Here is a 15,009-nt window from a genome sequence, read left to right on the forward strand (position 1 = left end):
AACAAATGATTATGTTCTCTATATCTTCTCATTTTTTATAAATGGCATTACTTTTATAACCAGGAAAAAAAAAAAAAAGTAAGGGAAAGATATCAACAATCAATATCTTGATTATGTTTTTCTTAATTGTTTTTAAAATTTCTTCATAGAAATGTTTTTCTTTTTCTACCTTTTTCATTTCATTCCAAATTCCTAAGGAAATGAACAGCTCTGAGGCATGAAACTTCTGTTCAAAATTATAAGTAATATACACACTTTGAAAAGTTCTTAAAAACTGATGAACTAGAAGACAAATAATTTTAAATATGCTGCAAAAGAAGCAATGGTCCATGAAAAATCTATGATTTTCACACCTACTGCATTCCATATCTTCAGGCCAAGCAACACCAAACAGCTCCATGAGCTTCAAACACTCACTGTGAGCCCGCTGACAGAACCTATGGCAGGGAGGTGTGACACGACTGTATTCCACACAGATAGGAGCACAGAGTGCACAGGGAGATGGCCGGAAACCCCGAGAGCAGTCCAAATTCACCACTGGGCGGAATGGCCAGGAAAAAGTTCAAATCAGATCATTAGATGGAGAGTTGTATGTATACAAGTCAAAGTTTTCTTCATATATAATATGGCAATATTCTTGTTTTTTCTGTTTTGGAAGATTTCTGAAGGCAATTAAAATTTTCTGAAGGTAAATTTTTGTTATTTTCAACAAAACCCTCTTCACCCTACCCCTAGAGATTCTGAATTGGTTAAGTATGAGGTGCATTGTAGAATCTATATGGATATTTTCATTATTACAGGTGATATTAATGAAAAGGCCTGGCTGAAAACAACAAATAACAATACAGTCCATTTTACACACAAAAATCCACAAAAGATATGCGTCAAATGCTCAGAAACCTGACTAATCACTGCTTGGTAATGGGATTACAAGAGATTTCAATTTTGTTTTTCTTATGTACTTCAATTTCTGTATTTTTGTCAACTAACATGTATCAATAGGAGAGGAGGATGAAAAATGAAAGAAAAGGAGAGGAGAGGAAGAGTAGTCATTACACATAGTAGTACATATTTTGAGGTGGGAGGTAAAGGAAGAGATATCACTTTGGTCTCATATTTTCCTGTTCTTTTTACATTAAAAGAAAAATTTAAAAACATACACTAGAGTTCTTTGAACTCTGAAATCACAAGATGTAAACAGAGCTAACACTGTAAGCTGATATTAAGGAAACAGAAAAAATAGTGGCCCCAAACATAAAACCATGCTAAAATTATCATCATACCCACAGGAATAGATCAATTATTCCAAGAAATGTACATCTGGGCTTTTGACTACCAAATTTTTTTTCACATGTTTATGTAACCGGTTTCAGAGTGAGAGGGTAACAGGCAGGAAGGCCAGGGGTCTCCAAACGGAGGAAATAGCCTGCAAGTGTCAGACATTTTTCTCTCTCTTAAGGGGCAGGAGGAAACAAACTAGCGATATTTTTTCTTTCTCTATACAAATTGAAAAGGAGGTTTCCCTTAAAATACTGTGTTGCCATAATGACACCCGGTTTCACCTGAAGTTAACCAATGCCTTTTTCTTATGGGAATGTTTGTCTTAAGCTATGCTAATGTACTATGCATTTACCCCCAAACTCTGTCTTCAAGTTGGTTCTGCCTCTTGGCTCAGAACCTGCTTGACAAACCAGTATGTTAGACTTAGATATTGTTCCCCTAATCTATGTAAATGAAACTATTTGCATGGTGGTCTGCCCTTCTTCAAGATTCAAATTAATCATTTTATGGCCCAGGATAAACCATTTAGTGCCAAGATTATCCCAAAATGCATCTTATGGGCGAGGGCCCTGGTGCCATTCTGAATTTTAAGACATTCCTTTCTTTCATTAACAGACTGCTAATGACTATATAACATCCAGCTGAAGACTAGCGGGCGGGTATTCTTCTGCCCCCTTCTGATGCCTATGTCAGAAGCTTTCTCTATCTCCTTTATACTTTAATAAAACTTTATTACACAAAAGCTCTGAGTGATCAAGCCTCATCTCTGGCCCCAGATTGAATTCTTCTCCTCTGGGGGCCAAGAATCCCGGTGTTTTTGTGTGATTCAACAACAACCTTTCAAGGGTCATTGCTGATTTTTAACTAATAATATATTCTCACCACAAGGCCTTTCCACTAAGACTCAATCAATTTATTTCTACATTGATATAAAACATTTTCCAGAAGACTTCTATACTCAACGCAGTCACAAAACCAAGAGTCACTTAGAGAAACTGGTGTTAAAAGAAGTTAATTGTATAAGAGATGTGATAACTGATACGTAACTATATGTGACAATCACTTTACCAATTATATTAATATATAAAATAACACTACATATAATATTATATATATACACTATATGTAATAAATAGAACATACATTTATATATAGTAACATATAACAAACTATATGCAACCAGCACTTCCAAGCATGAAGAAATAATTTTAAATTAATAACTTTAAATTAAATCAATGTTCCCATCAAGAACATTTTCAAAATATAGGAAAAGTTTTAAAGTATCTATTGAAGGCTACTAGGGAACTACTGAAGGAAAAGAACTAGACAGACCAGGAATCAGAGAGCAGGAAAGCCTGATAAGTGTGGCCACTTCTCCAAGGAGGTATCTGTTGAACCTGGGTGTAAGGCAAGAGACTGAGAAGCAAGTTTTGCTCAGGCTGATGCTAGAGAACCAAGAAACCAGCAGGGCTCTAGTAGTCGAGCAAGACCATATATAACTGAATCACCTTGCTGTACCCCCTGAAACTAATACAACACTGTTAATAGATGATGCTCCAATATAAAATAAAAATTAGAAGGAAAAAAAAAAAAAGACTACAGACAAAATTCAAAACAAAAGTGACAGATGGGTCAAAAGGGAAGTTCCTTGGTTTGGGCCCTTCAAGATATTTGAAAATTCTGGAGATGCACAGGGCAGGAGGTTAAAAAGCTAAGCACAAAACCTCTGAAAAGCAGAGTGGAGATTTTGGCAGCATTATCAGTATGAGGAAACATAAATTAGAGGCTCGAGTCCAGCTAGGGGAAACGAACATAACTCACTTGCAGCTGGAAGCCCCTCCCCTGAGTGACCACACTTCAGCAGTGGGGGCAAATGACAGGGAGGCAGAGACCGATCAAAACTGAAACCCAGCCTCAACTCAGCTCAGTCCCAAGACTACATGAGAAATATGTTGGAGAAAATAAAAGATGAAGGATTCCAGAAAATTGGAATCTATCATAAGAAGGGCCAAATGGAAATTCTGTAAGTGAAAAATAAATGATGACATTAAGAGCTCATTAGATATACCAGAAGAATGAACTGGCAAAATGGAAAACAAGGCAATAGAAAATATCCAAACCAGAAGCACACAGATCAAAACCTATGGAAAAATACACAAAAAAGCATAACAGATGTGTAAAACACATGAAAATGTTTAGGATATACATAACTGGAACCTCAAAAGTGGGAAGAAAGAATGAACAGAGGCAATATATAAGAAGATGATGGTCAAGAATTTCTCAAAGCTGATTAAAGACAACCCATATTCAAAAAGTTATGCAAATCCCCAGAAGAATACATACAAAAGATATACCTAAGCATATCACATTTAAACTGTGGGGGAAAAAAAGAAAAATATTGTAAAAGCAGCCAGTGGCGGGGGAAAAAGATATCTTACCTTCAACAGAACAACTACTGCTGGACTTTGGAATGCTAGAAAACAACAGAATGACTTATTTAAAGAGCTAAGAGAAAGCTGCTCACCATAATACTATGGTCAGCAGAAATAACCTTTAATAAGTGAAGGCAAAGTAAACACATTTTCATATAGGCAAAAACAGAAAAATTACTGGCCCAAACCTACACTAAAAGATAAAAGTAATCTAAGATGAAAATTCAAAAGGAATTAAAAGCCACAAAAGAGGTGAATATGTGGGAAAACAGAAATGAATATTCTCTGCAAAAACAAAAAATGCCTTAAAAGACATATAAAATACAAAATAATTATGTGTAATAAAAAAATGATAAAGACAGGGGCCAGAGGAACACTAATGGGAGACTGATCAAAGTTGTTATTTTTATTAGAATACTGTAAGTCAAGAGTATATATCATAATTTCTGGGGTAAGCAATAAAAGAATGCACAACGAACTTGGTAATCAGAGAGAGAAATACAATAATACAAAAGAAGTCAAGACAGGAGAGAGAAAAAGAAAAACAGTTTGAAAAAACTGAAATCGAATACTAAGATGGCAGATATCAACCCAAGTACATCACCAATTGCATTATATATAAATGAACTATCGACTACATAAGAGAGTAAGATTGCTGGACTAGGTACAAAAAAAATTTGCTGACAGGAATGTAAAATGAGGCAACCACTATGGAAAATAGTCTGGTGACTATTCAAGCAGTTAAACATAAAACTGCCACATGATCCAGCAATTCCACTCCTAGGAATATACCCCAAATAATTTTAAATCATGTCTAAGCAAAAATAACCCTGCTTATTTAACTTATATGCAGAGTACATCATGCAAAATGCCAGACTGGACAAAACACAAGCCAGAATCAAGATTGCTGGGAGAAATATCAAGAACCTCAGATGTGTAGATGGCACAACGCTTATGGCAGAAAGCAAAGAAGAACCAAAGAGCCTCTGGATGAAAGTGAAAGAGGAGAGTGAAAAAGTTGGCTTACAACTCAACGTTCAGAAAACTAAGATCACGGCATCCAGTCCCATCACTTCATGGCAAATAGGAAAACAATGGAAACAGTGACAGGCTATTTTGGGGGCCTCCAAAATCACTGCAGATGCTGACTGCAACCATGAAATTAAAAGACACTTGCTCCTTGGAAGAAAAGTTATGAACATCCTGGCATAATAAAAAGCAGGGACATTCCTTTGCCAACAAAGGTACGTCTAATCAAAGCTGTGGTTTTTCCAGTAGTCATGTATGGATGTGAGAGTTGAACTATAAAGAAAGCTGAGTGCCAAAGAATTGATGCTTTTGAAATGTGGTGTTGAAGAAGACTCTTGAGAGTCCCATGGACAGCAAGGAGATCAAACTACTCTGTCATAAAGGAAATCAGTCCTGAATATTCATTGGAAAGACTGATGCTGAAGCTGAAACTCCAATACTTCCACCACCTGATGGGAAGAACTGACTCATTGGGAAAACCCTTGATGCTAGGAAAGATTGAAGGCAGGAGGAGAAGGGGACCACAGAGGATGAGATGGTTGGATGGCATTGCTGACTAAATGGACAGGAGTTTGAGCAAGCTCTGGGAGTTGGTGATGGACAGGGAGGCCTGGCACGCTACAGCCCATGGGGTTGCAGAGAATTGGACACGGCTGAGTGACTGACCTGAACTGAAGCAAAAATGTGCATATGAATGTTCACAACAGAGTAGTGTTATTCATAATAACCACAAAGAGCAAAATAAAGCAAAAGCAAGCAAAGGAAAGGAAATAATAAAGAAGAGAAGTCAATGACACTGAAATCAGAAAATCAATTTTATAAAAAAGTCACGCAACCCAAGAGCTGGTTCTTTGAAAACTTTAGTACAATTGATAAGGTTCTAGTATGAATGATTTAAAACGACAGAGAAACACAACTTAACCAATATCAAGAATGAAAAAGAGGGTACCACTAGACACTGTACCGACATTAAAAATATAATAAGGAAAGACTTCCCTAGTGGCCCAGTGGTTAAGAATCCGCCTGCCAATGCAGGGGACACAGGTTTGATCTCTGGTCCAGGAAATTCCCTCATGCTTCAGAGTGACATGCCCATGTGCCACAACTACTGAAGCCCACACACTCTACAGCCCAGGCTCTGCAACGAGAGAAGCCACCACAATGAAAAGCCTAAAACAAAGAGTAGCCCCCACACTCTGCAACTAGGGAAAGACTGCACGCAGCAATGAAAACCCAGCACAGCCAAAACTAACTTTCACTTTCCAATAAAAATGTTAAAAACACCTAAGTAATAATACAAACAACTCTATGCATATAAACCAGACAATTTAGATGAAATAGACCAATTCCTCAGAAGTCAAACTGCCAAAACTCACCCAAGATGAAACAGATAATCTGAACAGTCCTATATCTATTCAACAAATTGAATTTGTAGTTTAAAATCTCCTGAAAAAAGATATTCAGGCCTGATGCTTTCATTGGTAAAATCTAACAATTTTAAAAGAATACCAATTCTACACAATCTCTTCCAGAAAACAGCAGAGAACTAATCCAAACAAATTCTATGAAGTCCGGATTACTTAATATTCAGTTCAGTTTAGTTGCTCAGTCGTGTCCAACTCTTTGAGACCCCATGGATTGCAGCAAGCCAGGTATCCCTGTCCATCAGCAACTCCCAGAGTTTACTCAAACTCATGTCCCCTGAGTTGCTGATGCCATCCAACCATCTCATCCTCTGTGGTCCCCTTCTCCTCCTGCCTTTAATCTTTCCCAGTATCAGAGTCTTTTCAAATGAGTCAGTTCTTCACATCAGCTGGCCAAAGTATTGGAGTTTCAGCTTCAACATCAGTCCTTCCAGTGAATATTCAAGACTGATTTCCTTTAGGATGGACTGGTTGGATCTCCTTGCCACCCAAGGGATTCTCAAGAGTCTTCTGCAACACCACAGTTTAAAACCATCAATTCTTCAGCACTCAGCTTTCTTTATAGTTCAACTCTCACATCCATACATGACTACTGGAAAAACCATAGCTTTGACTAGACGGACCTTTGTTGGCAAGTAATGTCTCTGCTTTTTAATATGCTGTCTAGGTTGGTCATAACTTTTCTTCCAAGGAGTAAGTGTCTTAATTTCATGGCTGCAGTCACCATCTACAGTGATTTGGGAGCCCCCCAAAATAAAGAGTGTCACTGTTTCCCCACTTATTTCCTATGAAGCGATGGGACCAGATGCCATGATCTTAGCTTATTTTCTGAATGCTGAAATGATCTGAAAAAGAAAATGATCTTATTTTCTGAATGTTGAGCCTCAAGCCAACTTTTTCACTCTCCTCTTTCACTTTCATCAGGAGGCTCTTTAGTTCTTCACTTTCTGCCATAATGATGGCATCATTCATCTGCATATCTGAGGTTATTAATATTTCTCCCGGTAATCTTGATTCCAGCTTGTGCTTCCTCCAGCCCAGCATTTCTCATGATGTACTCTGCATAGAAGTTAAATAAGCAGGGTGACAATATACAGCCTTGACATACTCCTTTTCCTATTTGGAAACAGTCTGTTGTTCCATGTCCAGTTCTAACTGTTGCTTCCTGACCTGCATACAGACTTCTCAAGAGGCAGATCAGGTGATCTGGTATTCCCATCTCTTTAAGAATTTTCCAGAGTTTGTTGTGATTCACATAGTCAAAGGCTTTGGCATAGTCAATAAAGCAGAAATAGATGTTTTTTCTGGAACTCTCTTGCTTTTTTGATGATCCAGTGGATGCTGGCAATTTGATCTCTGGTTCTTCTGCCTTTTCTAAAACCAGCGTGAACATCTGGAAGTTCATGTTCACATACTGTTGAAGCCTGGCTTGGAGAATTTTGAGCATTACTTTACTAGCCTGTGAGATGAGTGCAACTGTGCAGTAGTTCGAGCATTCTTTGGCACTGCCTTTCTTTGGGATTGGAGTGAAAACTGACCTTTTCCAGTTCTGTGGCCACTGCTGAGTTTTCCAAATTTGCTGACATATTGAGTGCAGCACTTTCACAGCATCATCTTTTAGGATTTGAAATAGCTCAAATGGGATTCCATCACCTCCACTAGCTTTGTTCGTAGTGATGCTTCCTAAGGCCCACTTGACTTTGCATTCCAGGATGTCTGGCTCTATGTGAGTGACCAGACCATCGTGATTATCTGGGTTGTGAAGATCTTTTTTGTATAGTTCTTCTGTGTATTCTCACCACCTCTTCTTAATATCTTCTGCTGCTGTTAGGACCATACCATTTCTGTCCTTTATGGAGCCAAACAATCTTGCTGTTCCAAAGAATAGCAAGGAGAGATAAGAAAGCCATCTGTCTTCAGTGATCAGTGCAAAGAAATAGAGGAAAACAACAAAATGGGAAAGATTAGCGATCTCTTCAAGAAAGTTAGAGATACCAAGGGAACATTTCATGCAAAGATGGGATCAATAAAGGGCAGAAATGGTATGCACCTAACAGAAGCAGAGGATATTAAAAGAGGTGGCAAGAATACACAGAAGAACTCTTTAATATTAAAGCAAAACAGAAGTGTGTTAGTCGCTCAGTCATATCTGACTCTTTGTGATCTCGTGGACTGTAGCCCGACAGTCTGCTCTGTCCATGGAAAGCTCCAGGCAAGAATACTGGAGTGGGGTGTCATTCTCTTCTCCAGGGGATCTTCCTGACCCAGGGATTGAACCTGTGTCTCCTGCATTGCAGCCAGATTCTTTACTGTCTGAGTCACCAAGAAAGCCCAACAAAGATAATACAAAAGATGAAAACTATAGACTAATACCACCCCCTTAAAAATGCAAAAATCCTTCATAAAATAGTAGGAAATCAAGTCCAAAAATATACTAAAAGTATTACACAACACCACAACTTAGTAGGATTTGTTCCAGAAATCCAAAGCTGGTTCAATATTCCAACATCAGTCTAATCCACCAAATCAACAGGCTAACATAAAAAGAGAAAAATCACACGATTATACCAAATGATGCAGAAATAGCATTCATGATTTTAAAAGTTTTCAGCAAACTATGGCAAGTAACTTCTTCAACCTGAAAAAGTATATATAAGAAAACCCTATAGTCAACATCATACTTTGTGGTGAAACACTGGATTTCTATCTTCAATGTTGGAAACAAGGGAAGAATGCCTAGTCCCACCACTCATATTCAGCAGAGTACTAGAAGTCCCATCAGCACAAAACAAGAAAAGGAAATAAAAAGTGTAGAGAGTGGAAAAAGAAAACTGTCCCTTTTTGCATGTGACATTACTGTCTACATAGAACATCCCAAGGGATCTCAAAAAAACATTTTTAAATTAGTAACAACAACAAAAAACTAATACAATTTGTTAGTCCTAGAATGAGTAAGTTCAACAAGGTTGCTGAATACAAGAAAAACATACCTAAAAATTTAATTTCTGTATACAATTGTATTTTTATACATAATGAACATGGAGGAACAAAATTAAAACAATACATTTATAATCACATTTATTTTCTAACACCTGGGTATATACTTAACAAAACATGTATGTCTTCTATGCCAAAAACTATAAAATGCTGATGTAATCAAGGAAGATATAAATAAATGAACAGATATATGTTTTATTAGTTTGCTAGGGCTGTTATAACAAAGTCCCTCAAACTGAGTGGCTTAACCAACAGAAATTGATTGTGTCACATTTCTGGAAGCTAAAAGTCTGAGATCAAGGTGCTCCAGAGGATACTCCCTCTAAAGGTGATAGGGAAAGATATGTTCCAGGTATCTTTCTTAGTTTCTAGTAGCTCCTTGCCTTGTGGCAGCACAAACCTAGCCTTCACAGAGCATTCTCTCCATGCTTCTACACGAATCTTCCCTCTATGTGTACCTGTGTCCAAAGTTACCTTTTACAAGGACACCTGTCATACTGGAACAGGAGTCCCTCACTACTTCAGTATTAATCTGTCTTAACTAATAACATTTAGAATGACCCTATTTGAGGTACATTCTGAGGTACTGGAGGTTAGGGCTTATCAGGGGGGCTCAAGGGACTCCCCTGATGGCTCAGACAGCAGAGGATCTGCCTGCAATGCAGTCGAACCAGGTGCAATCCCTGGATCGTGAAGAGCCTCTGGACAAGGGAATGGTTACCCACTCCAGTATTCTTCCCTGGAGAGAATTCCATGGACAGAGGAGCCTGATGGGCTACAGTCCATGGGGTCACAGAGAGTCAGACACGACCAAGCGGCTAACACTTTCACTTTTCAGGGGGACTCAAGTCAATCCATAACAACACTGTTTATGGATTGGAGATTCCACATCTGACCTCTAGATTTAATAACATTTCTGTCAAAATTCAGTAACACTTTTAGTAGTTAAAGACAAGCTTATTTTAGATTTTATATGGAAAAGAAAGTAGAATAAAAGAAACAATTTTGAAAAAAAAAAAAAGTGGGAAAAAACTCTATCAGTTCACTTCACTTCAGTCACCCAGTTGTGTCCGACTCTTGGCAACCACATGAATTCCCGCACCCCAGGCCTCCCTGTCCGTCACCAACTCCCGGAATTCACTCAGACTCACATCCATCGAGTCGGTGATGCCATCCAGCCATCTCATCCTCTGTGGTCCCCTTCTCCTCCTGCCCCCAATCCCTCCTAGGATCAGAGTCTTTTCCAATGAGTCAACTTTTCGCATCAGGTGGCCAAAGTATTGGAGTTACAGCTTTAGCATCAGTCCTTCCAAAGAACACCCAGGACTGATCTCCTTTAGAATGGACTGGTTGCATCTCTTTGCAGGCCAAGGGACTCTCAAGAGTCTTCTCCAACACCACAGTTCAAAAGCATCAATTCTTCAGTGCTCCAAAAATCAAGACACTGTGGTATTGGTGGTGAAATACGCACAAAGATCAACAAGACAGAATAGAGAACTCAAATATAAATCTATACAAGGACAGATAACTGATTTTTAAGGAAGAAACAAAAGCAGTTCAATGGTGGAAGGATAGACAGCCTTTCCAACAAATGGCACTGAAGCTAGTGGATATTCACAGGCAAAACAATGAAACTCACTTTATACAAATTAACTCAAAATTGATCATAGATTTAAATGTGAGACATCAAGCTATAAAACTTCAGAGAATTTGCAGACCCAGTGAAGAGTTCTTAGAAATGACACCAAAAACGCAGTCCCTAAAAGGAAAAAAGCTTGGTAAACTGGACTTTGTTAAAATTTAAGGCTTCTTTTCTCCTAGGCTTTGTTAAAAGGATGAAAAAGCAAGCTATAGACTAGAATAAAGTATTTACAAACTACATTTCCAACAAAGTATTTGTATTAGAATATATAAAGAACTCTCAAAGCTCAAAAGTAAAAAACAATTCAACTGAAAATGAACAATAGACATGAACAGACATTTGATCAAAGAAGATATATGAATGGCACATGAAAAGATGTTCAATAGTATTAGTCATAAGGGAAATGCAAATTGAAATCATGTAAGATATCACATCATCTGAGAAAAGCTGAATAAAAAATACTGAAAATACCAAATGGTGGTAAGAATGCTGAGAACACATGTCTCTCATACACTGCTGGCAGAATGTAAAATGGTAGAACTTCTATGGAAAATAGTTGAGTAGTTTCTTAAAAATTCAAAGATATGCTTATCCTATAACCCAGCAATCACAATTCTGGGCATTTATTTACACAAAAGGAAAATTTATGTCTGCACAAAAGCCTGTACATGAATGTTCAGAGCAGCTTTATTTGTAATAGCAAAAAGCTGGAAACAACTCAATATCCTTCAGTGGATGATTAAATAAACTGCAGAACATCTCTATTTCTGGAATACTACTCAGCAATTAAAAACAGTCACTACTGGTACATGAAGAAACTTGGATGGGTCTCAAGGGTATTATGCTAAATGAAAAAAGTCCATCTCAAAAGATTATATACTGTATGAATCTATTTATATAACATTCTTGACAAAATTATAGGGACAGAGAACAAATTAGTGGTTTCCTGGGAATAGGAAAGGGTGGTAGGGAGAAAGGAAGCACAAGAAAGATGTGGTGATAAAAACAGTTCTGTATCATTTTGGTGTTTTGTTTTCTTTTTGCCACGCTGCGGGTCTTGTGGGATCTCAGTTCCTCAACCAGGGATCTGAACTCGTGCCCCCTGCAGTGGAAGCACAGAATCCTAACCACTGGACTGCCAGGGAATTTCCACAGTAGCTTAACCAAAGTGATGGCTACATGAACTTATGCATGTGATAAAAATGCAAAGACAATAAAAGTATATGGACATGTGCATATACAGACACAAAAATGAGTACATGTAAAAACGGGTGAAATATGATAAAGGGCTAAAGAGTATACCTATGGTAACTTTCCTTTTTTTTTTTTTTTTTTTTTTTAGATCACCTGTGCCTTTAAAAAGTTTTATTTATGAATTTGGCTGTGCTCGGTCTTCACTGCTGAGTGCAGGCTTTCTCTAGCTGCAGTGAGTGGGGGCTACTCTCTAGTTGTGGTGTGCGGGCTTCTCATTGCAGCGGCTTCTCTTGTTGCAGAACACAGACTCTAGGGCATAGAGGCTTCAGTAGTTGTGGTACATGGGCTTAGCTGTCCCGAAGCATGTGGGATCTTCCTGGATCAGGGATCAAACTGATGTCCCCCGTATCAAACTGGCAGGAGGATTCTTAACCACTTGACCACTAGGGAAGTCCAAGGTCCCAGTTTTGATACTAATGGCTACATAAGATAGCAAGACACCATTCCCCAGCCCCCCGGCCCCGGTGAAACTAGCTACAGTATATAGAATTTCTACACTCCTTAATTTCCTGAGCTGCTGCTGCTGCTAAGTTGCTTCAGTTGTGTCCCACCCTGTGAGACCCCATAGATGGCAGCCCACTAGACTCCCCCGTCCCTGGGATTCTCCAGGCAAGAACACTGGAGTGGGTTGCCATTTCCTTCTCCAATGCATGAAAGTGAAAAGTGAAAGTGAAGTCACTCGGTCATGTCTGACTCTTAGCCACCCCATGGCCTGCAGCCTACCAGGCTCCTCCATCCATGGGATTTTCCAGGCAAGAGTATTGGCTTCTCCCTGTGAGTCTATAACTATTTTAAAGTTTAGGGGTTCCCTGGTGGTCCAGTGGTTAAGAATCCACCTTGTAATGCAAGGGACACCAGTTCAATCCCTGGTCTGGCAAGATCCCACATGCCACAGGGCAACTGAGCCAGTGGGCCACAATTAGTGAGCCCGAGCTCTGGAGCCTGCAAGTTGCAACTATTAAGCCCATGCTCCACGACTACTGAAGGCTATGCATTTTTGAGCCTGTGCCCTGAAACAAGAGAAGCCCCTGCAATGGAGAAGCTCTTAAACCACAACTAGAGAAAGACTGTGCACAGCAACAAAGACCCAGTGCCACCAAAAAAAAAATTCAAAGCCTAAAAATGCATTATATTCACATGCTGATGTATGTACAGACATCATACATACAAGCATATGTATGCCTTAAGTAAGTCTCAAACTTGCTTAGTCCTCAACTATACAATACCAACTAATCTGATATTGATATGTTACCACATTAGTAAAACCTCCATTTGTGAGCACCATCATGAATTATAAAACTGACTTGAATCACCATTTTGTGCTGCTTGCACTGAGTATAAGGCTTTAAGTGTATGCTTCTGTCACTCACTAGCTGTAAGTATCTTGTGCTGTGTCTCAGCTAGCATTGATGGACACTCACTACAGGCTGGGCAGTGCTGTAAGTGCTTCACACACCTAACTTAATCTTCTCAACGATCCCATAAGGCAGGTACTATCATTAGTCATACCATTTTATAATAAATGTGAAGGAAAGAAGACACAGAAAGTTAAGTAGTTCGCCAGAGATCACATAGCTACAAGACAGTCCCAAGAGTTAAACCTTGGCATTCTTGTCCAGAGCCCTCGAGCTTATTAACCAGTTTGTTCTCTGTAACCTCTCTAAATTTCAGCTTTTCCTCTATAAAATGGTGTTAATATATATAGATGTATTAAGGAGATCAAACCAGTCCAGTCAATCCTAAAGGGAATCAACCCTGAATATTCACTGCAAGGACTGATGCTGAAGCTCCAATACTTTGGCCACCTGATGTGAAGAACTGACTCACTAGAAAATATCCTGATGCTGGGAAAGACTGAGGGCAGGAGGAGAAGGAGATGACAGAGGATGAGATGACTGGATGGCATCACAGACTCAATGGAGATGAGTTTGAGCAAATTCCAGGAGATGGTGAAGGACAGGGAAGCCTGGCATGCTGCAGTCCATGGGGTTGCAAAGAGTCGGACACAACATAGCGACCAAACAACAACAACATATACAAATAAGAATATATAAAATAGGATACAGCTCCTAGTAAATGACAGCTTAAAAAGAGATTAGGAAAGAGTTACAAATTAATAAAGCTGCAGAAGGCCTATTTGATGGGCACCAGGAACCCTGCTCAATTCCCTGTGCTCAACTACCAAGTGAAAAAGTCAATTGTCAACTGGAATGGTGTTTTTAAAAAGCAAAATAAAACATGCATTAAAATCTAAATCACAATTCTGAGTGAAGGAAACCAGACATAAAAAAGTAGATGCTATATGTACATTCATATAAAACTCTTAAAATGAACACACTAATCCACAGTGACAGAAAGCAGATCAGTGGTTGCTTCCACAGGGAGTCACCTCAGAGGGGTGGACTACAGTGGGCACAGGGAAGCTTTTGCAGCATAGTAGTGTTAGTTGCCTGGAGAATCCCAGGGACGGGGAAGCCTGGTGGGCTGCCATCGAAGGGGTCGCACAGAGTCGGACACAACTGAACTGACCTAGCAGCAGCCGCAGCAGTGTTAGTCGCTCAGTTGTGTTGGACTCTTTGCAACCCCATGGACTGTGGCCCACCAGGCTCCTCTGTCCATGGGATTCTCCACGCAACAATACTGGAGTGGATTGCCATTCCCTTCTCCAGAGGATCTTCCCAATCCAGGAATCGAACCTGGGTCTCCTGCAGATTCTTTAGTGTCTGAGCCACAGGGAAGATCCCTAGGAAGCTTTTGAGGTGATGGAAATGTATGATATCTTGATAGTGATGATGGTTTCACAGATATATACTTCTGTCAAAACTCAAGCTGAACACTGTTCAATGGGTACAGTTAACTGTATACAAATCATACCTCAATAGAATTATGTCAAAACAAAAAACATTAATATTTTTCAAATAAGCAAACTGCCCTGATTATAACTCTGAAC

General features: G+C 39.1%; 1 pseudogene; it reads right to left on the reverse strand.

Moving 5' to 3' along the window:
- LOC113880072 overlaps positions 1-15,009 on the reverse strand; it is a 42,999-nt pseudogene that overhangs the window by 15,984 nt on the left and 12,006 nt on the right.

The sequence above is a fragment of the Bos indicus x Bos taurus genome, chromosome 21 (assembly GCF_003369695.1).
Source record: "Bos indicus x Bos taurus breed Angus x Brahman F1 hybrid chromosome 21, Bos_hybrid_MaternalHap_v2.0, whole genome shotgun sequence".
NCBI classification, from domain to species: domain Eukaryota; kingdom Metazoa; phylum Chordata; class Mammalia; order Artiodactyla; family Bovidae; genus Bos; species Bos indicus x Bos taurus.